At 54.0% G+C, this 26,597-nt stretch overlaps 1 protein-coding gene across 5 annotated transcripts in view; it reads right to left on the bottom strand.

Annotated features, from left to right (window-relative positions):
- The window catches only part of ZHX2 (zinc fingers and homeoboxes 2), a 154,753-nt gene that overhangs the window by 66,355 nt on the left and 61,801 nt on the right, over window positions 1–26,597 (bottom strand). For 3 of the 5 annotated variants that reach the window (XM_089335645.1, XM_051844015.3, XM_070075443.2), the window contains exon 2: window positions 18,150–18,220. The gene's annotated coding sequence lies outside the window, so the exon portion shown is untranslated. Of the gene's footprint in view, window positions 1–18,149; window positions 18,221–18,454; window positions 18,994–19,033; window positions 19,173–26,597 lie in introns of those variants that run through there. The other 2 variants (XM_070075444.2, XM_089335644.1) reach the window with 2 other exon arrangements.

The following is a 26,597-nucleotide window of genomic DNA, read 5'->3' as shown; positions in this document are numbered from 1 at the left end:
TCTGCAGCATTTGCTGTCTCTCTCGTTCCCTTTCTGTCACTTTTGTTCCTGCCTGGAACTGCATGCCCCTCCCCTTCCACACCGGTCCCCTGCCTTTGTCCCTATCCCATCCCCTCATAAAGTGTCAGGTGCCTCAGGGGTGGGAGGTGGTTTGGTAGCAAAGCAGGTTGGAGGAGAGAGGAAAGGGCAAGATCTTTGGGGATTTGAGGCCAGGGAAAGGAGCCTGGACCCTAGTTCAAGTGCAGCAAGAAGCCATAGATGCCTGTGACCACTGGGAGTGACATGATCTGGTTTGTCTTTTCCAAGGGTAACTGGCTGGGGAGTAAAGGAAAGACAGTGAGTGAGTGAGGGACCACTCAGGTCCAGGGGAGCCATGGTGGGGTTGGTCCCAGGGTGGCAGAAGCAGGCTCAGCACATGGGAGGCAGCCTTCGTAGCCCCGAGCGTGGGGAAGGGAGGAGAAGGTCTGGTTCTGCATATGTCACACTGGCCCAGTTTTTAGCAGGTCATTCTTTAGATAAAAGAAGAAAACATTGCAAAACAATGACTGTAGATTTTTGAGGGTGCAGGCAAACGACACCACAGCCACCGTGGGTGCCAGAGAGCAAAGCCCGGACACTGGCTGTGGAAACAGGAAGGAGAGGGGCACATGCGTGTGTGTGCACATGTATGTGCCAGCACATGTGTGTTGGAAGAACAATGCGAGTGCGTCCTATTGTTTCTGCTCACTCCTTTCAGGAACAATAACCACAATGTGATAAACCGCAGAGGAGTGCTCATCTCTGTGTGAAACGTGGCCAAGGAGATGAGAGGGGAATCACATAGGAAGGGTCGACATCTCAGGAGGGCAGATTAAGACAACAAGCCAGCAATCGGCAGCCTGATGCGAAACTGCTAGAATCAGAACTTCCAGTTAGGGCTCGGCTTCAAACAGCCCTCTTTTTCGAGGAGGGCAGGGGAGCAGGGAGGGAGCTTGATAGAAGTTAATTAAACCTACTGCTTAATTAAGTGCTTTAGATACACACCGTATCCTGCCTGCATGGTTAATGCAGCCTGTGTACCCAGCTCCATGACATTTTTTCCTGGCAGTTTTAAGACCATGGCAGGGAGGGGTGCAGGGAGGGGGTTTCCACTGGACATAGGGATGCAGGTCCTTTTCCCATAGTGAGCATTGTGGCGTGCAGAGTGGGTGACTTAGGGCTGGTCCAGAAACCTTTCCCAGGAGGGCCAGATAGCTTCAAGAAGGCGGGAAAGGCATGGATCCTGGGAGTCAGGAAGGCTGGCTCTGAGTCCCCATGTGGCCTCCCACCAGCGTGCCCTCGGGTAAGTCACCCATCCTGATGAACTCCCGAATGTTTCCGCACACTTTGGTGACTCCACACATGCATGCCACCAGCCACACGTACTAAACCCTACTTCATTCTATTTATGGTTCATCAAGACACTTAACACTGAAACATGGGGCTGGCGCCATGGCTCACTTGGTTAATCCTCTGCCTGCAGTGCCAGCATCCCATATGGGCGCCGGGTTCTAGTCCCAGCTGCCCCTCTTCCAGTCCAGCTCTCTGCTGTGGCCCGGGAGGGCAGTGGAGGATGGCCCAAGTGTTTGGGCTCCTGCACCTGCGTGGGAGACCAGGAGGAAGCACCTGGCTCCTGGCTTCGGATCAGTGCAGCACTGGCCATAGCGACCATTTGGGAAGTGAACCAACGGAAGGAAGACCTTTCTCTCTGTCTCTCTCTCTCACTGTCTATAACTCTACCTGTCACATTAAAAAAAAAAAACAAAACTGAAACAGGTAATACTTAGCAAGCGCTTCCCATGATTATTCCATATACTGTTCTATGCACCTGATATAGATGAACTCATTTGTTTCTCATTACAGCTTTAAGAGGTCAACACCATATTTGTCCCCATTTTACAGAGAGAAAAACTGAGGGACACAGAAGTCGGTGACTTGCCCAAAGTCACAGAGATGGTAGAAGGTAAAACACGAACAATGGACCCGAGATTCTGATGGAAGGCAAACAGTTTTAGTGTCTTTTCCTCCTCTGTCTTTCCTGGGGGCTGGCAGCCAGAACTGCCATGCTCTATAAAAGGTAGAAACACATCCCTACTCTGACCTCCCCCCAGAAGTAAAGAAGGCGTTGATGTCGAGGTGCTTTGCTTGGGCATTAGGTTGGGGGTGGCAGGCTGATCATGGACCCCAGTGTGGACCCCACAAATGACATCCGTGATATTGCATCCACCTCAGAGGAATCCAGCCACGTGGGTCCACAGGTGGCAATCAAGTGTTGGGGCTCAGAGAGGAGCCACTGCTTTCCAAGTCACTCAGGGTCACTGGACTCAACTTTGGGATGGGTTTTTTCCATCCTCTCTGCTAAGGGGTTCCCTAACATGATCTGCTGTGTGTGAGGGATCAGATGATTGGCTGACATCTGTTTCAGAGGCTCTTCAGGGTGGTGGCAGGGCTTTTGCAACCCTGAGGTTCCAAAGGGACCAGAATGGCTTGGTCCTCGCTGAGCCCTCTCCCAGGAAGCAGAAGTGGGGGCTGAGGGGAGGGTTCTGGACCAGACAGGCTGTATCAAAGCCGCAGGTTCCTACTGTGAACGCAGCCACGCAACAATAGCTGTACCTCGCTCTGAGTTGTTAGAGGGTTAAATGAGATGGTGGCAGGTACATCCCCAAGCATGAGGCAACACTCCAGAATGTTAGCAACCTTAAACTCGCTTACTTCTCATAACAGCCCTATCAGGGTGGTCTGATTCCCTCCATTCTGAGGCCCAGGGCGAGTTCATGACACATCCCGGGCCACAGGTCTGCAAAAGGCAGAGTCAGGATTTGAACAGAGCCATTAGAGTGTGTGGAAGGCAGTCCACGGGCTGAGCTGGTGAGTGCTGGTGGAGAGATATGGGGCTGGGGGCTTCTCCTGGCTTTGCCACTCTAGGGAAGTGAGGAAGCTGGTTAGGCTTCCTGGGCCTCAGTGTTTTCATCTGTAAAATGGGAATAATACTAGTCCTGATTATTATGCAAAGCATCAAGTATGAAATAGACCCAAGGTATTGGCAGAATTAAAAGAAATCCTTTGAAGGGTCTTTGTTTTATTTGACTGACATTTCTAGGCAGATTGCCTTTGGGGCAGATGCTGGGTCCCAGATTCTGCAGGGAGGCATGTGGCCAGTTCTTTGTATCCAAGCTACACTGTCCTGCTCTGCAGGGCAGTCTCTTAGGACAAGAGGTCCATCCAACCCTACCGCTATGGAGACTTCACAGGGATCCGACCCTCTACAGATGGGATCCACTTGCCACTGCAGACACCAGGCGCCAGGGATCAGGTGTGATGTGGGAAGATGCAGATACCAACTTAAATGCCCCAGGCTGGGGTCTTACTCGGAGGTCAAGTTCACCTCGTGGCTCCTACTGCAGGAAAAATAATGTGATGTCCCAAGTTCCTCTTTGAGCACTCCTCCCATCTGGTTTCATGGGGGGCGGGAGGCTTGCCAAACACGCTATTGATTGCAATGAGTCCCCAGTCCCCACCTCTGTTTCCAAGCTCTTTGACCTATAACCTTGTAGAACCTGCCCTCTGTGACTCCAGCCCCGTGATTTGCTCTGGCCCACTGGATGTCAGTGAAGTGACACAAGCCATGGCCTGGAAAAGCTCTGGTACCCTTCTCTCTGCACCTGCACACCCCTCGGCTCCTGGGGGCAGCTGTTGCAGGGTGATGGTGATGGGTGTGTTACACTTGACCTCCTGTATCCTGGCTGAGGTCCTCCTCAGTCAGCAGCAGCCAGCCAGCCCCAAAGGCAGGGCTGAGTGCAGTCCTGCCCCCCCACCCCACCTCGGTGTGCAAACCATCACCACCCAGACAGCAGAGGCTGGTGGAACCCTGGACGGCTGTGATTCCTTGCATCCGCTGAGAGGTTGGTGGGTGTTGTTACAAAGCACTACTGTCGCAACAAACAGCTATGTATGTGTATGTGGTCTTTAAACATGTTGTGCACTCTGTGATGGTATTTTGCAAAGACAATTCAAACCTTCCTTTCTTTCTCTGTCTCTTTCTTTGCGTTTAGAGGTACTGGCAAGATGTGTTTGTGCTTCTCTCTCTCTCTCTCTCTCTCTCTCTCTCTCTCTCTCACACACACACACACACACACACACACACACACCCAGTTGATTCAGACATTCTTGTATTCGTCGTATTAAATACCAATATGAGGAAAACTCTGTGAGCTTTGCTGTCCCCCTTATGTCTCACTCCTCCTCTCCAAACTCCAATCCATTTATTTTAAATAGAACTCCAATGTGCATTTTAAATAAACAGGTCACGTTTGTTTCAGACCGGCTCCCACTCAGTGCCAAGAAGCTGCCTTGGGAAGAAACAAGCCAGAATGTGCCTCCTGGTCCCAGGGCAGCCAGGCCTCCCCGCCCCCAGGCGTTGCCACCTTCAAATCCCACCTTGTGTCCATGGAGACCTCCATGGCCACCTGCCCTGGACGGCCCTCCCTGGAGCTCGGCGGGAAGGCCCTCCGCATTCTCAGAGCACCGCTTCCCCGAGAAGAAGAATCACCATGGTATCCGCCTCACACAGGGATGCAAGGTTTAAATGAGATAGTGTCTCTCCAACACTTAGCGTGGTTATCACATGTTAGCTGCTGCTATGCTTGGATGTACGGTACCATGGGAACATCAAGCCCCAGCTAGTATCTATTTAATGCTTAGCACGTACCCACTGTTTTTTAGGATTTTAAGTACTGTTCGAGTGCTAAAAATGTTTCATTAATTAATTTCATTTATTTGAAAGGCAAAGAGAGAGAGAAAGAGAGAGAGAGAGAAAGAGAGAGAGCGAGAGCGAGCAAGCGCTTGTATCCACTAATTCACAAAGGCTGGCCAGGCCAAAGTCAAGAGCTGGGAACTCAATTGAGGTCTACCACATAGGTGACAAGGTCCCAACCACTTGAGCCACCACTGCCACCCCTCAGAGTATGTATCAGTAGGAAGCTGGATTCGAACCCAAGCATTTTGATATGGGAGACGGTTGTCCCAAGCATGACTTAACCCCTATTTGAAATACCAACCCCTCTTCTTGACAGAGCTTGCTTTCATTTCATTTCAAATCCTATGGCACCTGCTAATGTAGACAGAGCTCATTATCCCCCGTTTGTGAGCGAGCCTGCTGAGGCACAGAGGTTAAGGAACTTACCCAAGATCACACAGTGAAGAGATCACCATTATCATGCTCCCTCTATTATTGTCACCCACTTTTTTCATGGGAGATCTGGAGTAATTTTCACCTGCAAGTACTCATCACAGTGCCCGGCGCACGGACCAGCCCAGTAGTGGAGGCTGTCAGAGAGTGCTCAGTGGCCCCCGCTCCTTCCTCTCCTGACCTGCACCCCGTTGAGGGTGGAGGATGGGTCCCCACACGTCTACACCTGCTAGCTCCTGATACGACTGGGTAGAATGGACAGTGCCGGAGGAGGAAGCACAGGCATGCAGGCTCTGGGCTCTTGGTACGCTGTCTTACAGCCCGGCTCTGCTCGAGACATGGGAAGCAAACAGGCTCTCCCGTGAGCCTCAGGCAAGCAGGGGTGAAATTAGCAGAGATCCGTGTACAAAGGAGCGCTTAATGATGGCATCCCACTGCCCATTCGCGCGGAGCCACTGTGACATTCCGTGTTAGAAAGGTGACAGCCCTCCGCTGCCACGTACGCCCCAGGCCTGGCATCACATGGGGGCCCAGCCCCCTGGACACTTGCAATTTCTGGTGACAAGTCACTTACAGGGATGGGGGCAGGGCAGGGAACTGGTGGCTTTGTGCTAAAAACACCCTCGTGGACCCCTCTAAGCCCTTGGCGGTGGAGAGCTCTCAGTTCGCCTGTCAGGAGCATCACTTTCATTAAATATTAAGGAGCTGTTTGTTAAAATAATGTTGTCATGGTAACGAGGCGGGGGGGTGGGTGGGGAGGCTGACTTAGTCTGGTGCTGCCCGTACTCCAGCATATTAATCAAGTGCTCAGGACTGTTTAATGAGCTTCCCTCAGAGGCCCCTGGAAACAATGAATTTGGAGGAGCTGGGGGCTTGGGGTTTGGCCTGGTTGTCTGTGTCAAAGACCCGGCTCTCACGAGTTCCGGGTGCTGGGCTGCCTTTGTTGCATGGATGGACAGATGGACGAATGGATGGATGAGTGGACAAACGCCAAAATCAAAATGCTGGGATGTTTGTGTCACAGCTGTTTGTGACGACTGCTCTATTCTTCTGCTGCCCTTTTGCAATGGGAGGGAATTTCCGGAGCTGAGCAGGGGAAAAAGGCCAGGGAAGTGCACCTGTGTGAGAGGGCAAAGAAGGGGGGGATGAATGGCAGTGGCGGACTGCCCGGGTTCAAATCCGGGCTCCGTCCTATCTCAGGGTGGGCCACGGGGAGTGACCTGTTCCCCGGCGAAGCTCTGGCCTCCAGCACCAGGCTTCAAAGGGCTCCTACTTGACAAAGCCACCACTTTACTGCCACTATCAGCACTGCCATGCCAGCACACATGCTGCTACGGCCCCCAGTGTAGACAAAATCCCCCCCCCCCCAGGCGCTTGTGAAGTTGAAGGTCGCTCTGGGCCCTGACCCCTCAGCACAGCATTCAAACCCACGCTTTGCACGTGACTCCACTGCCCCTTCCTTCTGTGGTCACCGCTTTGCCAGGGAGGGAGCAGGTGGCGAATGTTCTAGGTTTTGTGGGTCACAGGCAATCTCGGTGGCGTATTGCTCTGTTTGGACAATGCTTTAGGGATACAAAATCATCCTCAGCTCACAGGCCACACGGACATGGGCAGAAGTCCCTGCGTTGCGGCCTTATGCGGAAGCAGAGGACAAAGGATGCAAAGGGAAAGGGAGGTGGATCCGTGAGACTTTCCAGCAGTCACAGAAGGTTGGAGAAAAACAAAAACAAGATAAACTCTGGGCAGGAGCTTGACTTTTAAAAAAACAACAAAAAAAGAAAAGCAGCCCTGGTAAGCAACGGCAGCCTTGTGTGCTCATCTCATAGGAAAGGAGGCGCAGGGTGGGTGACCTGATCAAGGTCACGGTGCCAGGGCGGGACTGAGCCGGGACACAAACCTGAGAGCCTTGCTCCACCCTGTCCACCACCAGCGCCGTTAGAAAAGCGGCTCCATCGCCCACTAATCTGAGACTCGCCACCTGTTCCATCCACTGATATTCCAGCTAAGAGCCCGGGCTCTAGGGTCTGTAGATCTGTAAGGCAGCCTCAGCTCTGCTGCTTACGGGGTCTGTCCCTTTGGACATAACGAATCTTCTAGTGCCTTGATTTTCTCAGTGGTAAAATGGGGACATTTGCTGCACCCTCTCACGCCTGCTGGGTGGTGATGAAGATTTGGCAAGTTAAGGCACAGTGAGGCCTTAGCAGATGGCCCTGTGTGCCATGCAGGCTGGGTCGTGCGAGAGCCGACGATGACAACAGTGGCTGTGGAAGGCTGCGGGAGGATACCCTGCCTCCAGCACCTGTGACTCTAAATGACAAAGGTTGCTAACCTCACGGCCTTAAACATGCAGAGATTATCCTGCATTACTGATCCAGGCGGGCACAACGTAACCACAAGAGTCCTTTAAAGATGGGAAATGCAGACAGCACGAGATAAACTCAGCCATCGCTGGCTTTGACCATGAAGGAGCCATGAGCAGAGGAACCCGGGAAGCTTCTAGAAGGTAGACAGGCAAGAACACAGATCCTCCCTTAAAGACTCCAGGGGGACACACCTTGCCAAAACCCCTCACTGCAGCCTAGAGAAATCCCTTTCAGACCATGGCTCCAGAACCGTCAGACAATAAACGTGCATTAAACCACTCAGTGTGGGGGGCTCTGTCACAGCAGTGATGGGGCGTGTGCACACTGCTGGTTGTGACACAAACCAGAGGCCTCGCCACGGCCGGCAGGTCTGTTGCCTCAGGCAAGGCTGGCATCCTGCAGGCCCTCTGTGGTGCCGCTGCCACTGCAGAGACCTCTGACGGAGCACGGCACAGGTGCCAGGTCTGGGCAGGTGCCTCCTGGCTGCAGGGGAGTGGGGAGCAGAGGAAGGACACAGGGGACACTGCCTGCTGCCCTGGGGGAGACAACACATCTGTGTGTCATCCTGAAATGATGTGATCGGATACTCCACGGGGGCACCTGCGTCCTCAGGTTTCATCCTCACCTGGGGTCCAGGCCTGAGCCAGGCTGAGTGTTGCCAGCAGAGTCTGCTCACAGATCCACAGCCCCAACCACCACTCCCTTATCTACATGCACTGCAGGACTTAGCTGTGGATACTGGCTTGGGTATCTTCCCTCTCCCCAACCTCCTCGCCATGCCTTCTCAGTCCACGTGGCCCAAAATGCCTGGTGGAGCACCTGTTCCTGGCCTGGCCAATTTGCATGTCTACCTCCTGGTCACAGGAGTTGGCTGAGGGGCGGACTTGTGACTTAGGTCTCTTGACACTAGGGCACTGCCAGGAGCACTACTATGGGAGCAAAGTCCTCTTCCTGGGGCTTGCTGAGAGAAGGCGCTAGGTGTCGATGGTCACTCTGCCCGAGGGGAGCCCACACAGAGCCAAGCCAGTCGAGAGACAGACAAGGCCTGCCGACATCACTTAGATCCAGCTGGGCTCAGAGCCAGGCCTGCTCTGACTTTTTAATTATACCAACAGCCTTTTGGTTTTACATGTATGTCATTTTGAATTGAATTTCTATCTTGTAAAGCAAAGTCAGACTAATATAATCAAATACCCACTTCAATATTATCTGCTGGGTGCAGGTGTGATTCCCTTGGCCAAGGCATGCTGGGCTCTGAAATAGCATGGAATGAGGTTCAGGGCAGGGCACTTAAGGCTAAGTTTCAGACGGACAACCAGGAAAGGGTGGGTGCCATTTCTCATGTCTCACTCCCTTTCTCCTGTTTAGCTTAGATGTACTGAATTTCTTCTTATTGCTGAAGAAGTGAAGAACCCTCAACATGCCACTGAATGGGGGCATGTTTCGAACTTGCACCTGACCCTGTGCAAGGACCAAACACCTACACTGGATCTTTGAGTCTAGTGTTTTGCAATGGAAGGAATTTCAGACCAGCGGCAGTTGGAATGGAGGTAGCCCATTTCCTGACCGAGCTGTCAGTTCTGCTTCTTGAATGCTGTTTGCTGCCGCCAGGTTCTGTGTTCAGCCCAGCTATCTTCTGTCTCCAAGGTGTCATGGGGAGAGTTCGGTCATCCCAAGGGGCTCACTTCTCTCCCCCATCAGCTGTCTGCCCATCTTCACCCTTCACAGTGGGCCCGAGGGAGTGCCATGTGCCTCTTAGCAAAGGTGACACCTGCCCATGCTGATTTTTCATAGAAAAGCAAGGCTAAGGGCTGGGCTGGGGGCTGCACCCCAGCTGGGAAGGATGATGCAAAGAACCCAAACAGTTCTCATTTCTTCCTTTCCTAGGAACACACCCAGCAGGTTGGCAAGCACCAGCCCACATAGACTGGTGACTCCTGAATCCATCAGTCCCTTCCCTACGCCCTTGTTGGCTATCTCCACTAGCATGGTGATGCTAACAGCAATGCTAAAATTGCTACTGATGCTATTACTTACGCCACGCAAGCTCATGCTTTGGAGCACTTCCTTTGGGAGGCTCTAGTTCTCAAAACTATGGATTCATCCTCAGCAGCCTCTCGGGTAGCTCACGGTAATAACCTCGTCATCCCTGTTGTGCTTGTGAAGGAGCTGAGTGTCAGGACAGCTCAACGACCCCTCCAAGGCCATGCAGTCAGTGAGCCGCTTGGAGTCCAGAGACCCACGGCTCACCTGCTGCCCTCTGCTACCTCCCGGTCCACAGTGTTCCCCAGGCTCTTCAAATGCAAGAATGCATTCCCTTCTGCAGCACCCACTGCTTTGGCTCTGTCTGCCCAGCAGTGGGGAAGAGGACCACTCACTCTCAGATTCCCAAGCCAGGAGCCTGGAACTCACTTTTGACTCTTCCTCGGGTCCCACATTCAAGGCTAGTCCCTCTTCCTCTGAATCAGTGCTCCTCTCAGGAGTGGGTCGCTTGCTCCACCCAGGCTGTGACTGCCTAGGCTCAGATCCCCCCACCCCCAGCCCCCGGCGCCAGCATCATCAGGCTGGCCACCTCCACCAGCCTGCTGCCTTGTCTCTGTCTCTTCCACTTGCAAACCACCCTCTGCATGGCTCACATCTCTGAGCCCCAGGTCACGTGGCGCCACGCCCTTGGGACTTGTGAAAGCCATTCACAGCTACCTGCAAACTGCTGGATTATTAACAAGGCATTCGAGGGCCTTTGTGGCTGTGGCTGTCCCAGCTCCAGCAGCCCTGGACTTCCCAACAGTCTCCAAATGCCCAGGCCCCCCTTGTTCTCTGTCTGCAGGGATTCCGCCCATCCTTCTGGTCTAGCCCATGGCCTCCCTGATCCTACGGGCAGACTGAAAGACTTAGCATCTTGTTGAGTTCAGTCGGGGGAACCATGTGACACACTGACTTCTGCATCTACTCACCGAGTTTGTGCCAGGCACTGTTCTCAGCATGTTCCATAAACTCATTCCGCTGTCCTAACTACTCTATGAAGTGACCCATTTTACAGATGAGGAAACTGAGGCACAGCAAAGTTAAATAACTTGTCCAAAAGAAAAAAAAATCACAGGATGAACACAGGTGGAGCTGAGGTTTTAGCTAAGGAGCCAGTCTGGTTCCAGAGTGCATGGTATTTATTTATTTATTTGAGAGGCAGAGCTACAGAGAGAGTGAGAAACAAAAGAAAAGTATTCTATCTGCTGGTTCATTCCCAAAATGACTGCAGTGCAAGAGCTGGGCTGATATGAAGCCAGGAGCTTCTTCCAGGTCTCCCATGTGGGCCCAGGGGCCCAAGGACTTGGGCCATCCTCTGCTTTCCCAGGCCACAGCACAGAGCTGGATCAGAAGAGGAGCAGCCGGGACTCGAACTGGTGCCCATATGGGGTGCTGGCACTGCATGTGGAGGCCCAGCCTACTACACCACAGTGCCGGCTCCAGAGCACCTGGTCTTTTTATTTATTTATATTTTTAAAACATTTGAAAGAGTTACATAGAAAGCTAGAGCCAGAGAGAGAGAGAGGTCTTCCATTTGCTGATTCATTCCCCAAATGGCCACAATGGCCAGAGCTGAGTTGATCTGAAGCCAGGAGGCAGGAGCTTCTTCCAGGTCTCCCATGTGGGTTCAAGGACCTGGGCCATCTTTCACTGCCTTCCCAGGCCATAGTAGAGCGCTGGATCGGAAGTGGAGCAGCCGGGACTTGAACCGGCGTCCATATGGGATGCCAGAGTTGCAGGCCAGGGCTTTGACCCTGTGCGCCACAGCTCCAGCCCCGAGTGCATGGTCTTAATGGCCATGCAACATTGTCTGATGTTGGCTAGAGCAGCCCGTGAGGTCCATGGAAGCCCAGAGAGGGGATGAGGGCCCTGCAGGAAGCTGTGGGGCCTGCCTTCAGTTTCGAGTTCTGATGCCATGCTCCTGCTGCCAGACCTTCTGGTGAAAGCTCCCTGGATGAGGCTGTGTTGGCCGTGAACTCTGACCTCACAGCCTCCTCCTGTTCTACAGTGTCCTGGCTCCATCCTTAGGAGGCTGGACAGCACTGAAGAGAGGGTTCCCCAGCAGAGCTGCTGCACTGGGAAACGGAGCCTGAGTGGGGAGAATGCAAGGGCAGGATGGAGGTCACATCCGTCTCTCCCGGACATGGGGCTGTGGACGACCACTGGCTGCCCTTTCTCTAAGGCAGGGGCACAGGGGGGCCGGGTGTCTCCTCAGGCAAGGGGTGGGGGGAACAGGTTCAGAGCAGTGCTAGACTCCAGGAGAGAGGACAGAAGAATGAGGTTGTCCAATGCGGTCACTAGGTTACAGGCCAGAGTGGATAGGAGCAGATGCCCAAGGTGCCAGAAGACAGGAGTGCCTGGCCAGTTGCCGGCCTCGGGACTGCAGCTCTCAGCCAACAACCCAGCATCCGAGAGGATTTCCCTGGGCTGCCCAGGCCTGCTCCCGCTTCCTGGCGCAGCTGCTGCTCCCACAGCTGTGCAGGCCTCACCACCCACCGCACGTGGTCCATGAGTTGTCATGGTCATCGTCGTCTTTTACTTAAATGGAAACTTAATCTTTCTCCTGCAGACTCTCAGGAACCAAGACTAAAGGGGCTTCCACTGCAGACTCCTTGCCTGTTTTTAACAAGGAAAGCCCATCCTACTGGTGGGCTCACACCCAAACGTGGCCGCTGTCAACTCGGCACAGGATCATCTTTCCCGTGCCGACTCTCCCTGTGGAGGCAGTGCCGTATGGGCTGTGCTGAAGGGAAGGTGAGCATGTGGTCGAACCACCACGAGGCTCAGTCCCCACAGAGAAACATGCTAAGGGCCCCCAGCATGTCCTGGGATCATTTGTCCACATGCATATCAGACCCGTGCAGCCATGCTGTCCAGAAGACGGGAGAAAAGTTGAAGATTTAAGTGGACATTTCCCGTGGAAGGATCATCAGGAACACACAGCAAGAGCCCCTGAAGAACTAACAGGAGTCAAGTGACAGCGAAGTGCTGGGGCAGGTGCCCCATTTTCCTGCTAATGCGCCCCAGAGGCAGCTGATGATGGCCCAGGGTTCCTGCTGCCCACGTAGGAGACTCAGACGGAGTTCCTGGCTTCTGGTTTCAGCCTGGCCCAATATTCTCTGATGCAGGCATTTGGCGAGTGACCCAGTGGATGGCAGGTCTCTCTCTCCCTGCCACTCTGCCTTTCAAATAAATCTAAAAAATATATCTGGGCCGGCGCCGCGGCTCACTAGGCTAATCCTCCGCCTAGTGGCGCCGGCACACCGGGTTCTAGTCCCGGTTGGGGCGCCGGATTCTGTCCCGGTTGCCCCTCTTCCAGGCCAGCTCTCTGCTGTGGCCAGGGAGTGCAGTGGAGGATGGCCCAAGTGCTTGGGCCCTGCACCCCATGGGAGACTGTGAGGAGCAGCCCGGACTGGACTGAGTTACTGGAATTAAGACTTATTCTATGCATCTGCTCTCCCACAATATGGCGCTGGGAGAGAAGTAAACAGCTTCCGCACAGCTGCCTCCAGTTCAACCAATAAACTGTAGGACTTGCTCCTGATTGGAGAGCAGCGTACTCGGCATGTGGGCAGCCGAGTTGGGATTGGCGGAGGAGGACTATAAAGGAGGAGAGAGACGGCATGCACCAGGAACATCTAAGGGGAACATCTGAGGGAACACCTGTGCAGCCCCCAAGAAAGCCGGCCTGCGGTGTGCCGCTCCCCTGCGGAAGTGGGGAATGTGGCCAGGGGGAACTGCCCTTCCACGGAGGTGGAAGGGATAGTAGCCAACCCGGGAAGAACCAGCAGCAAACCCGGGGAGGGCCGAGCAGACGAAAGAACAGCGCAGGGTCCTGTGTCGTTCCTCCACGAAGAGGGGGAGCGACAGGAGACCAGGAAAAGCACCTGGGTCCTGGCTCCTGCCATCGGATCAGCGTGGTGCGCTGTCCGCAGCGCGCCGGCCGCGGCGGCCATTGGAGGGTGAACCAACGGCAAAGGAAGACCTTTCTCTCTGTCTCTCTCTCTCACTGTCTACTCTGCCTGTCAAAAAAAAAAATATATATCTTTAAAAAGTATGAATCTTGGGGCGCTGGATTCTTTCCCGGTTGCCCCTCTTCCAGGCCAGCTCTCTGCTGTGGCCCGGGAGTACAGTGAGGATGGCCCAAAGTGCTTGGGCCCTGCACCCCATGGGAGACCAGGAGAAGCACCTGGCTCCTGCCTTCGGATCAGCGCAGCACGCTGGCCGCAGCGCGCCAGCCGTGGCGGCCATTGGAGGGTGAACCAACGGCAAAAGGAAGACCTTTCTCTCTCTCTCTCTCTCACTATCCACTCTGCCTGTCCAAAAAAAAAAAAAAAAAAAAAAAGTATGAATCTATTAAAAGTGGTCTCTGTAACTTGTTCTCCTGAGCGTACCACAAGAAGCGAGCTCTGCTTTCTAAGTGAGTATGGACACATGGGACGCACTGTCCTGAGTCACCCTGGCAGGTGTCGCGTTTCCCCATTCTACAGATAAGGAAACTCAGGGGGAAGCTAGATCTGGGCTATTTCATCCCATCTTTTGCATATCACTCTATAGAAACATAGCTTATTCCCAGTTAGCGCACTGAGTCTCTCTAACTCAAATTTCCTGGTGATTTGAAACACAGAGGCAAGGCTGCCCAGGGACTGATTTTCTGTTGGGAAGAGTGCCTTGCTCTTGGTACTTTCCTTGGCGTGCAGTCCCAGGAACACAGAAAGAACAGGCAGCCTTACAGGCCAGGCCAGGGATGTTCAGCCACATGCTTAGAGCCCGAGGGCCTGGCTAGCTAAGCTGGGCTGAGCTGGGTCCCTGCGTTGCAGGCTCCTGGTGCTCACCTGCATGCAGCAAGCTCCCTGGGATTAAGAATTTTCACTCGCTCAGGTTGGCTCCAAAGAGGTCCAGATTAATGAGCTTGGCTGTGCTTGGCTTCACTAGTGGCAAACAAGGCTGCTGATGTGAAACCACAAATAGGAAGGTGGCCTAAGAAATCGCTTTGGCTAGGACGCCCAGAAGCGGCATGCTAGCTAGCACCAGTCTTCCCTCTTCGCCCCTCTGCAGACATCACTAATCCACTGCAGCACGCTCTGCGTATACTGCAGCAACCTCTCCACACATACACGCTCCTGGCAGTCACAACCCATCGATGCCCTCATTCCTGGTGGAAGTAAGGTTGTGGCCATTTGATAGATGTCTGTGGGGGGTGCAGTGTGCATGGGAAAGAGACTGGTATGTCTTTAGACCTTGTGGGCACAGGGCCTCTGCTTGTATCATAAACAATTCTGGCCTATACCACAGTCCTCCTATCCAGTGAGGGTCACATTTAGTTGGGGCAGGAGAGCCACAAGGTTGGCCCCCAGACAAGCTCATTCTATAAGCGCCCAGGTTTAATTCTAATATAAGAAATACAGACACGAGAGAAGTGTTCCAAGCAAATGCAAGTGCTGGCTGCGAGATGCTACAAGTCCTAGCGGGGTGGAGGTGCCTTTTGCAGAGTGAAGCTCTGTTCTGGGACTCTGGTGACAAACCATTTGTCTCCCAGCTGTGGAGACAGCCAGGCCTCCCCAAGGAGGGGACAGGAACTGACACGGACCTAGCAGCTCAAGACTACACAAACTTGGGTCCCAAGTGATTTTCCATCTGTATGAGGCAATGTCAAAAAGTTTATGGAGAGGCTGACGCTGTGGCATAGCCCGTAAAGCCAACGCCTGCAGTGCTGCCATCCCATGTGGGCATCGGTTCAAGTCCCAGCTGCTCCACCTCTGACTCAGCTCTCTGCTATGGCCTGGGAAGGCAGTGGAAGATGGCCCAGGCCCCTGGGCCCCTGTACCTGTGTGCAGGAAGTTCCTGGCTCCCAGCCCCAGCCGTTGTGGCCATCTGAGGAGTGAACGAGCAGATAGAAGACCTCTCTCTCTGCCATTGCCTCTGCCTCTCTGTAACTCTGCCTTTCAAATAAATAAATCTTTTTTTTTTAAAAAAAGTTTATGCACAATGGAATTAAAAGATGAATTTTGTTGCAAGTTTTTTTTTTTTTAAAGCTACTGATAGTTTTTCATAATATGTTTTTCCAGGAACTTTTTGGAGAATGTCTTTATGTTAGCACTTTTTAGCCTTTGAGACCAATTCCACAGACAACCTTGCCATTAAGATTCCTGTGCCCCACATTAGAGGATCTGGGTTTGAGTCTAGGCTCTGGCTCCTGACTCCAGCTTCCTGCTAACGTGCACCAGGAGGCAAAGATAATGGCTCAGGCACTTGGGTCCCTGCCACCCAAGTGGGAGGCTTGAATTGAGTTCTGGGCTCTGGCCTAGCCCAGCCCTGGCTACTATGGGCACTTGGGGGCAGTGAACCAGTGGATGGAAGCTCTTATCTCTCCTTATCTCCAACAAATCAAGAAAGGAGGGAGAGGGGGCGGGGGAGGGAGGGAGAGGGAAGTTCTGTGAGGGAAGGAGGGTGGCACCGGCGTCCCATTCTCTGGGGATAGGGCTGCTGTGACAAGTCAGTCTCTGGGGGGCTTCCAGCTGGTGACAAATGGCAGGGCTGCCCTGGGCTCCAGACCAGCGTTGGAAGCAGAGGGGTCCCCAGAAGAGGCAGTAGGCAAGATGCTGCCTCGACTGCCTTCTCATGGACTCTCCGTCTTGCAGCATGGGCTCATGCAGCAAATACGACCCCAGGGCCTCCTGCAGCTGCACTGGGCCTCCTATTCCCTGTCCCAACAGGGAGCTTTACCCTGGGGTCACGTGCCCCATCGAGCACTCACTGTGTTCTGGCATGAGACCAGGCAGCTTTCTATGAATTCATTCTCTGACTCCTCCCAACCACTCTGAGAGGTAGGTGCTATTTTGCAGGTAGCCCCATTATACCGATGAGCCCAAAGCACAGAGAGGCTAGCAATTTGCCCGAGGTCCCACAGCTAGAGTAAGGGCCAGGATTTGATGCCGGCAGTCTGATTCCAAGGGCCTCGCTCTGAGCCTCGGACACCTGTGAACCATCACTGTATCCCACCATCATTTACTGAGCAGCTATTATGTGCTGGATTCTGTGAATGCAACAACACAGCTCCTGTCCCCAAAGCTCAACTCCTGCTTGAAGATGAACAGAACCACGGCTCAAATTCACCATCCACCTCTTCTTCCTCCTCTCATTGTGAGCCCCGCCCCCAAAAGCGGTCAGGACTCAGCTGAACTCCAAGCCCAGCCACTGTCAAACTTGATTCTCATCTAGCCTGTCAGTTTCTGAAACACAAACACCATCTCTGGCCTCCCACAGCGTCTTGTCCTGGAGGGGCTGGGGGTGGGGACGGGGTAAATACTGCAGCAGCTGACCCAGATGAGGGAGAGAGACCCACATACAAAGGACAAAGGAAGCCATGTGCTCCTTGCTCAGACCCTCCCAAGTGCACTGGGGCTCCCTCCTGTGTAATTTCCCCATTTGGGTCTGGAGGGCAATGTTTCTCACATTCAGCAGCCCAGGTCCTGCCCACACCCTCCAGGAAGCCAAGTTCCCCGTCCCCTGCACTTCTGCCTTTTCTGGGACCTTGGGCAGTGAGTGTGGGTGTGGGTCTTGCCACAGGAGCCCCATGCTTTTCCTCTGGGTCTGTGTGGTCTGGATCGTGGCCCAGTGCCCTGACGGTGGGACCAGCTGCTAACTCTTTTGGTGGCCCTGGGACGAGAGGGAGGTCCCTGGAGCCTCAGAGCACAGCTCCCGTGTTTGGTCAGTGCTCGGCCATCACACACATCAGGGATTGGGGTCACGCCTGTGAGCTGTGCACCGGCTGCTGTTGGTCAGGCACAGCTGGTCAACAGGCGGAACCAGTCACAGGAGGTTCAACGCCTCCTGCGGTTTCTGAATGGTTTTTATAGCGGAACCTGCCACCTAAAACCAAGGCAGTTCCAGAGAGTTGTGTACGTGAGTTTGACAGCTTCCTCTGAACCCACCCACTCCCACCTTCCCCTCTCTGTCCCTTGGGGGATTCCAGACCACTGGGGAACAGAGTTGGTACAACTGCCCAAGCCAAAACTGGTCCCTCCTTTGACGTTTTCCAACCTCTGCTTGAATTCTGCCAGTGACAGGGAACTCACCACCTCTCCAAAGTGGCCATGACACTGTTGCACAGTCTTTTGCTAGGACTTTTTTTCCTGTTACTGAGCCATCAGCCACCCGCCTCCCTCTTGCCTGGAACAGTCCCTCAATATGTGCAAGGGGAGGAGCCCTGTCCCCTCAGGGCTATGGTTTACCAATGGGAGTGAGCCAGCAAGCTCTCCCCGTTCTAAGAATATTTCCCTAACTCCAGCACATGCCCTGTGGAGCGGGCGTCCGAGCAGCTGCCATCGGAGCAGAGAGGACGGCCCAGCCACCCACAGGCTCAGTTTGCTTCTGGGAGAGGCTGGCAGGAACCCCGAGAATTGCACCCAGGCACTCACACCTGGACTCTCGCACTCCGCTGCGTCAGGTGTATGTGGGGCGCCCAGCTGGCCTCTGCACAGGCTTCGCCCACTCATCTCGGCCCCTCCCGGAGATCCTGGCCACCTGCAACCCTTGCCCAACGCATCACTCACCAGTCTGCTGTAGCTTACATCCTGGGAATCTTTCTCCACGCCACCTCGGGGAGCAGCCAGTGCCTCAGGACCTGCAAAGAAGAGAAACTCAGTATTAAAAGCAGGGGTGGCGCGTGGGGGGTGTCCAGCTCTCCTTTTGAGCAGGGCTGAGTTCCTGGCAGGCTGGGGTGGGGGGAATTTAAAAAAAAAAATAAAATAAAAAGACAATGGCCAGGACCCAGCTGCTCCTTAAACCAACCTCAAAAATCTCTGGGCTTTGTGGCGATTCTGAGAAAGACCAGGGGGGAATAAAAAGAGACCCTAACCCCAGATGAGTCAGCAGCTTGTTGGGAAGCAGGCTCTTAGAGGAGCAAAGCCGAAGGCGAGGGAAGTGGCGGGGGAGGCCCCTCTGGAAGCTCGCTCGGGCTCCTGGAGTCGGCGGTCACGGCCGCTGCTGGCGGCAGGCCAGGCCTGCTTCCATTTTGATGAGGACGAAGCCGGCCGGCCGGTGGAGACGATCCCGCAGTCCCTCCAACAGGCCCTAAGGCGGCTTTCTACCCTGGGAGCCGCTGCCAAGCGGACTCCGTGTGCTTTGAAGATTCCTCGGCGGAGCTGCATGCGCGCGCAGGGCGCGGAGGACGCGCTCACAGCGTGCCCCGTCGAGGCCCGAGCCCTGGAGGTGGCCGCCCCAGGTGAGCAGGGCCACCTGCGGGCACCTCTCCGGCACAGCCAGCTGCTGCCGGGCCTCCGCGTCTCACTCCCAGAACCCAGCACGCGTGAAAGCCAAACTTGGGTTTTTTCCCCCTTCCTTTCCTGAGAGACCTGAGCGAGCAGAGGGTTGCTCTGCTCACCCCTCCCTCTTCTCAGAGGAGAGCCTCGGTGGGGGGAGGGAAAGGCGGGCACACCTGAGCCAGAAGCTCCGGCCCATCGGTGATGTGGCCCCACCCGGGAGCTGGTGGGAAAGGCCAGGTCTCGGCCCAGCGGAATCAGAACCCGCATCTTAACCAGGCCCTCGGGGGACTGCTGGGCACGGTACAGTCTGCGAGCGCCGGCTTCCGGCTTCCGGCGTGGAAGGAAAAGGTGTGGCCGCCCGCTCTGCAGGTGGGGAAACAGGCTCTCGAAGTGACCACTGAGAGGGTGAAGGGGAGGCAGGCCCAGCTTCACGGGGTGGCCCAGGGGCAACTGTGTGCCAGGGGTGGGGGTGGGGTGACCTCAGGCCCTGGGATCAGAGTCTTTGGAGAGGGGTAGGTGTCCCTCCCCCCAGTCTGTCAAAGAACAGCGCGATCCCCCAGCCAGAAGTTGGGGCTTGCCCTCTGGCAGGGGAACTCCCTTCTGCACGGAATCGTGCTGACTGGTTCATTTTGATCCCTGGGAGCTGAGTTCCCTTCTCCACAGCTCCTAGAACTGATCTCCAGCCAGAGAAGGCACCTCTGGGGGACAAGCTGACCCGAGGGCTTCAGACACCGAATGTAGGACGGACAATGCTCTAGGAAGTGTTTTACAGCTCAGAGCCCTTGGTCCCCTGTGTCAGTGGGGTGCATCATTAGCCCTGTTTTGCAACTCAGAAAGTTGAGGCACAGAGAGGTCAACTGACTTCCCTAAGGTCACACAGCTCGAAGGCAGGCTGGGGTCGGATTGGTATCCTCTGACTCCAAGTCCAGAGGTGTGGACAGGGTAGTCCAGCTGCTCCTGATGGGGAAAGGGACCTTACCCACAGGTTTATGATGCTCTCAATCAGTGTCACCCAACCCCCTTGCTCATACCGTCCATTGCACTTGTGAGTTGGTTGAACTGAATAGACTTACAGACCAAGAGGGAGACGGCCCCCCGGGCTGGCATTCTTGGTTTATCAATCGGTCACGTGCTATACACATAGTTTATTCTGCTGCACTCGCTTGGATAAGACAGATCTGCTGCCCATGACACCCACTCACTCCGTGCTCTTCCTCTCGGCTCTGTGTGGGCGCATGCTCAGGTCTCCCTGGTCTCTGTGCAGAGGCCCTGTCAGACTGGCCATCTCCGCTACGTGTGAGCAAAGCCAGCAACAGCTCTTCCATCTGCCACTTGTGATACAGGGAACGGTCTGAGCCTGCCTCTAAACACAGCAGCCTCAACCCATCTCCCGTCGCCTTCCTGCAACTACCTGCTTGTTTTTAAAGATTTATTTGTTTATTGTTTGAAAGACAGTTACAGAGAGGCAGAGAGAGAGAGAGAGAGAGAGAAAGAGAGAGAGGGAGAGAGAGAGAGAGAGGTCTTCTATCTGATGGTTCACTCCCCAAATGGCTGCAATGGCTAGAGCTGAGCCAATCCGAAGCCAGGAACCAGGAGCCTCTTCCGGGTCTCCCATGTGGGTGCAGGGGCCCAAGGACTTGGGCCATCTTCTACTGCTTTCCCAGGCCACAGCAGGGAGCTGGATTGGAAGTGGAGCCCCATCGCCCCGCTTGTTTTTATAAACCGTCCTCTCTCGTTCTCTCGGTGCCTACGAGGGATTGGGTCTAGGACTCTGGAATCTCAAGCGCTATATAACACACATGGTCTAGTATTTGCCCTCAACCTATGCCCCATGCCCTCCCATATACATTAAGTCACCTTCAGGTTAGTTATTCCTAGCCGGAGGTAAATATATGTAAATAGTTGTTATACTGCCTTGTTTAGGGAATAATAATAATAAAACTCCATACACATGCAGTACAGAGGCAACTTTTCCCCCAAATATTTGCAGTCCTCTCAGTTGGTTGAATCCTAGTAATCCGAAGATTACTCAGGCCCTAACATTGCCGCTGTATTTCTCTTTAAACATTTATTAGTGAGCCAAGGTGAGAGCAAGCACTCCCATCCTGCTGGTTCACTCCTAGACACCTGCAATGGCTGTGGCTCCGATGGGCCAGAGCCGGGACTCCATCCAGGTCTCCCGCATGGGTGGCAGGAATCCAATTTCTTGAGCTCTCACCGCTGCCTCCCAGGGTGTGCATGAGCAGGAAACTAGAATCCAGAGCTGGAGCCAGGAGTCAAACCCAGGTACTCCAGTGTGGGAAGTGGGTGTCCTAACCCACATCTTAAGAACTAAGGCTAAATGCCCGACCCTGCTTGCCTTTTTTTTTTTAAATCATGCCCATCTGACAGTGCTCCATCATCACCAGGATCCGGCCCCTAAAGCAGTGCGATTTTTGAATGCTTCAGAATGCAAGGATCTATAGAGCATGTATCACTTGATGGTAGAAATGCCCACATAATAGAGGTCACATTGTAGGTACTGATAACCATATGTAACATAATGGCTATTAAATATCCAACATCAGTGCTGAATATGGTAAATGTTCAATTAATAATCATTTATTGACACCTGTACATCCTTGATTCTGTGCATACTGGAAACCTAGTCCCTACCCTGCTCTTAAAACACGGTACCAAAAAGAAGAAAGAAAAAAGACGGGGTGTGAGAAGGTATGAGGGCGCTCATATAAATGGAATTCAGAGTTTATTCGGGTGCAAAAAATGTTGAGCTCCGTGCATCTGAGGGCTCTTCAAGTAGTTCATGAAAATGTATACTATGAAGAAACTATGCATGAATCTTAAAAGGTTTTGGTGCCAAAATTAACATATCATGACTTTCCATTTTCCATGAACGTTTTCAGTCCCTTGGTACAATGTGTGAAGAAAGTGGTTCCAGGTTGGCGCCGCTCATAGCCCCCTCACCTGTCTCAGGCCGATGATCACGCGCCTTAGCACGTGGCCTGCACGCCCTGCCCTGTCCCTCTCTCCACTGTCCTGGCCTCATGCTGTTCCCACCTGTGGCTGCCTCTCCATTCTCCGCACCACACTCCCTGCAGCCTCGTGGCTGGGCTGCGTTCCCCCTCTTCCCTTCATTAACGACCTACCCTGCAGGAGTGACGGAAGTAGTTCACATTAAGTGGTTGGACATGCGTCAGCAGGTGTGTCCGCCACGCTCATTTCTGACAGCCCCTGTTATTATCCTCAGCTGAGGAGGCAGCCACTGAGCACAGAGGGGCATGGTGGCTTGGCTGGGGTTGCAGAGTGGATGATTCTCAGACCTGAGGAGTGGCCAGGACTTGGTTCTGTTTTCCCTGTTTGACCTTGCACCTAGCACACTGAACCATCACTCACTAACACAGACACTTGGTTTTAGGCAGCACGGTGGGAAGAGCCCAGGTCCTGGAGTTAACAGCCGTGAGGCTGGCCCTGCAGGTTCTATGCCCTCACATCAGTCGCTTCCTTTTTGGGCAGAGCCTGCCTCGAGGGGCGGGAGTGGGGACCCAGTGCCTCAGTGCGCATGCGCAGAAGCCTGCAGTTCCTGCATGTAGGAGACAGCCGCTCGCACTGGGAGCACAGTGAGTGAAGTCTAGGACTTCGGAGTGCCCGCCGGGCTCTGACTGGGCCCTTCTTTCAGCAGAACATGCTGACCACCTGCTTCAAAGTCCCTGCAAGCAGACACCTGCTGGGGGCATTTCCATCTTCCCTTTGGGGCTAGTTGCTGCCTGTCAAGTTGTCAGACACCTGAAGGGGGTAGGAAGGAAGCTACTGTAGGGGTTCCGCCGCGGGGGAGGACCAGCCTGCGCCAGGTCACAGGCTGGAACGCGGTTTACAAACGTTTAGCAGAGGAGTGAGAAGTTCCGGGTCCAGCCGACAGGTACGCTACATCCTGAGATGAACGAATCGCATCTCGGGGGAAGGCAAGCAAGCGGCAGGGCACAGAGCAGGGAGAAGCGGCCTCTGGCTGGAGCCCGCCAGGGCTGGACACAAGGAGATGGTCCAGCTCAAACCCGGTGGAAAGCTACAGCCTGCATCTGGGCCCGTGTGCTTTGAAGGCACCTGCTGTGCCCCCTTGTCGCCAACAGCAGCCTTCAGTTTCAAAGGGCAGAGGGAGCCTCCTGGCTGAGCTCCCTGCCAGGCACTGGGTGGAGTCAGATCCCACCTCTCTCTCTGCTGCAGCTCCAGGGAGTAGGTGTTCATAGATCCACTGTACAGAGGGAAAGGCTGAATCTGGGAGAGATGGCATATGTTGCCCAGAGTAACAACAGAAGAAAGTCTGGCACTGGACTTGAACACAGGCCTGGCTGAATAACCCTTCCCTAACCACCGCCCCTGCACCACCTCTTCCACAGCGACTCTGACTGCAGTGGCTGCCTGCGTGGCCCATCTCTGCCACCAGCTCCAAACTACTCTTTTTTTTTTTTTTTTTTACAAGGTTTATTTATTTATTTGAAAGGCAGAGAGAGAGAGTGAGAGTGAGAGTGAGAGTGAGAGTGAGAGAGAGAGAGAGAGAGAGAGAGGAGAGAGAGCACACTTCCATTTGCTGGTTCACTTTCCAAATCGCTGCAATGACTGGGACTGGTTCAGGCCAAAGCCAGGATCCTGGAACTCCATCCACATCCCCCACATGGGTGGCAGGGGCCCAAGGGCTTGGACCATCTTCTGCTGCCTTCCCAGGTGCAGTGGTAGGGAGCTGGATCAAAAGTGGAGCAGCCGGGACTTGAACTGGAGCCCCTTCAACCGTTCATCTAAGATTCCCCGTAGAGTATAGAAAAGGGTGAATTCACAGCCACCCTAGAGCCTGTGTGTGCAAGTCAACATCTTGAACATTTATGAGAAATTCTTCTCTGCAATGCATCTGTATTTGTTTAAAAATATTCCCCACTCAGAATTGTCAGGTTCGGTCGGCTCCCCAGGAAGATGTGCCTTGCACGGGGAGGTCAGGGTCTCCTTTGCTCCCTACTGTCTTTGCTGCTTCAACAACTCCTCACAGGTGTTGATAATGGGTCAGGGCATGGGGAGATACACCAAACCCTGGCCTCCCCCCAGCCAGGGTGGAGACAGACTTCAGTGGTGTCTTTTTGCCAACCAAGGCACGGTGCAAAGGTAGCAGGATGGCAGGAAAGGGGCACCCAAGGACACAGCAGATGGAGGAGAGACCTGAAAGACAAGCCGCAGCGGAACAGGCAGAGAGAGGAGAGTTGAGTCATACAGACAGGCGAGAGGGCCATGATGTGGGCACCAGAGCCCGGGTGCTGGCCAGAGCTGCTGGAGCCGAGAAGGGGCAAGGGGCAGCAGGGCCTGGTCTTCCAGGGACTTGAAGTCATTACTTGCAAGTGACAGGAGTCCACCCCAGAGGCGGATCGTGTGTTTGCAGTCCCTGGCGCATGGTGGCCCTCCATTTGCAGAATGGAAGGGCACATCCTTGTTTAGGCCCAGCCCCCCATGGGTCCTCCAGCCATTGCAAAGGCAGTGCCAGGGACCCTGTGATCTTTAGAAAGGGCAAGCACAGGGTGATCTGGTTTGTGCTGGGAAAAATCCTCTTGGGCACCTGGCCTGAGCCCCAGGGAACCCTGGCTCCAGTGCGGCTGCTGGCAGATGCGAGGGTGAAGCATCCACCTTTGATTGTGGCTCATGTTTCCGAGGAAAGACACAGCTCCCTGGAGACTGGGCATCGATGAAAACCGGCCCTTGCAAAAGAGGCGTAAGTGAGCTGGAAACACAAGCCCTCTGGGCAGGCAGTGGTTTCTGTCTTGAAAATCAACAACAGCAGCCAACAGAGGCTCAAGCCTGGGGGGACCCAGCTCTTTCACAATCCCCAGCACGCAGGAATCCAAGGCGAGTGGGAGAAGGTGGCGCAGAGAAGGGGGTCCGAGAGAGCCGTTACCTCCCAGAGTGGGTGTGTCTGCTGCCCTCCTTGGGGTGGAAATGTCTCACTTTGTGAGCACAGGGACAGAGAGGACATTCCTAGCTGGAGACTGAGAAACCCAGTTCAGAGGACCGTGTCCGCCACTGAAGAACTTTGTGGGGGCTGGTGCTGTGGCGTAGCAGGTAAAGCTGCCACCTGCAGTGCCGGCATCCCATATGGGTGCTGGTTCAGGTCCTGGCTGCTCTACTTCTGATCCAGTTCTCTGCTGTGGCCTGGGAAAGGATGGCCCAAGTCCTTGGGACCCTGCACCCACATGAGGGACCCAGAAGAAGCTCCTGGCTCCTGGCTTCGGATTGGTGCAGCTCCAGCCATTACGGACATTTGGGGAGTGAACCCGTGGATGGAAGACTCTCTCTCGCTCGCTCTCTCTCTGCCTCTCTTCTCTCTCTGTGTAACTCTTTGAAATAAATAAATAAATAAATAAATAACTCTTAAAAAAAGGACTTTGTGTTCACAATATACTGCATTCACTCTGAGCCTTAGTTTTGTTATCCACAAAGTGGGATTACATCATGTATGTAAGGTGCTGGGGTTCGTAACGAATGCTTTCTGAATATGATCATTCCACTCACCCCCCCCCCCCATTCCCATCCCCGCTGCCTCTTGAACTTGGGGCTGGTCCACACTTCATGACTACTTGGTACATGAGAGGTGCGTAAGCAATGCTGGTTTCGCTTCCCTTCTTTGACACAGCTTGTGTTTTCTGGCCATGCTCAGCACATATCTGGGTGTCCCGGAGGTGTTAAGAATGCCATGTGGATTGGATCCTTCCGCACACAATGCGGTGGCTGAGAACACAGAAGAAGGCGGCTAGCTGTTTTCTCCCGGCTGTATCTTGTTTTGGATCCTTTATTAAATGTCTTACGCACTGCTTGCCTTCAGGGTCAGAATAAAATTCCAGAGGTTTCCACTTTGCGCTCATAAACGATTCTCGCTAAATTCCCTCTCTCTTGTTTAATGTGTGTGTGAGAGCACAAACGTACTGACTCATACTTGGAAAAACTCTCTCTCCCTAACACATTCCAAATTTGTCGAGTCACATGAATTGAGCAAGAGCACTCAATGTGGCTGCTAGCCCCAAGCCGACGAGCAGTTAAGCCAGCCACTTGGGACTCCATCTCTCCCTCTCCTGCCTCCCTGCCCTTAGCTGGGGCACCACCCAGCACTGAATGGTGCAGGAGGAGGCAGATGCAGACTGCAAGGCCTGGGAAGGATGTGGCAAAGCCAAACTCCAACTACAAGGCGAACTCCAATACAAAAAAAAAAAAAAAAAATTCTTCATCTAGGATCACCACAATCAAACAGCCTCAGTCATGAGGTCAGCCCGCACTGGCTCAGGCACTCTGCAGGCCGACTCCTTTAACCCTCACAGCCACTCAGTCAGGGAGGCACATGATTGTTCCTGTTCTCCAGGTGAGGAAGCTGAGGCACCAGAGTATTAACTCGTCCAAGGTCCCACAGCGTCCAGAGGGCACAGCTGAGACTCAAGTCAGCCTAACTCTGCAATAGAAGCTCTTGCACACTGGACCACACATTCTGAAAGGAGAGAATTCTATCATCGAAGAGAACTCTTGATTCCACAGATGTCCGTGTGGCATTCAGTCTACAAACCCGGCGTCGGGGGTGGCGCTGCTTCTCCTGACTTTGGGATCACAGAGAGGAGGTGTGAGGTGTGCCCAAGTCACGACATAAAGGTGCAAACAGGCAGGATTATAACGTGGCATGGACACAGAGGGCTCTGTCAGGTGTTGATTCTGGCTGGGGTCATT

Source organism: Oryctolagus cuniculus, chromosome 6 (genome assembly GCF_051225735.1).
Source record: "Oryctolagus cuniculus isolate XC-2025 breed Fujian yellow rabbit chromosome 6, ASM5122573v1, whole genome shotgun sequence".
Classification (NCBI taxonomy): domain Eukaryota; kingdom Metazoa; phylum Chordata; class Mammalia; order Lagomorpha; family Leporidae; genus Oryctolagus; species Oryctolagus cuniculus.
This window is presented reverse-complemented; position numbering and strand designations above follow the sequence as displayed.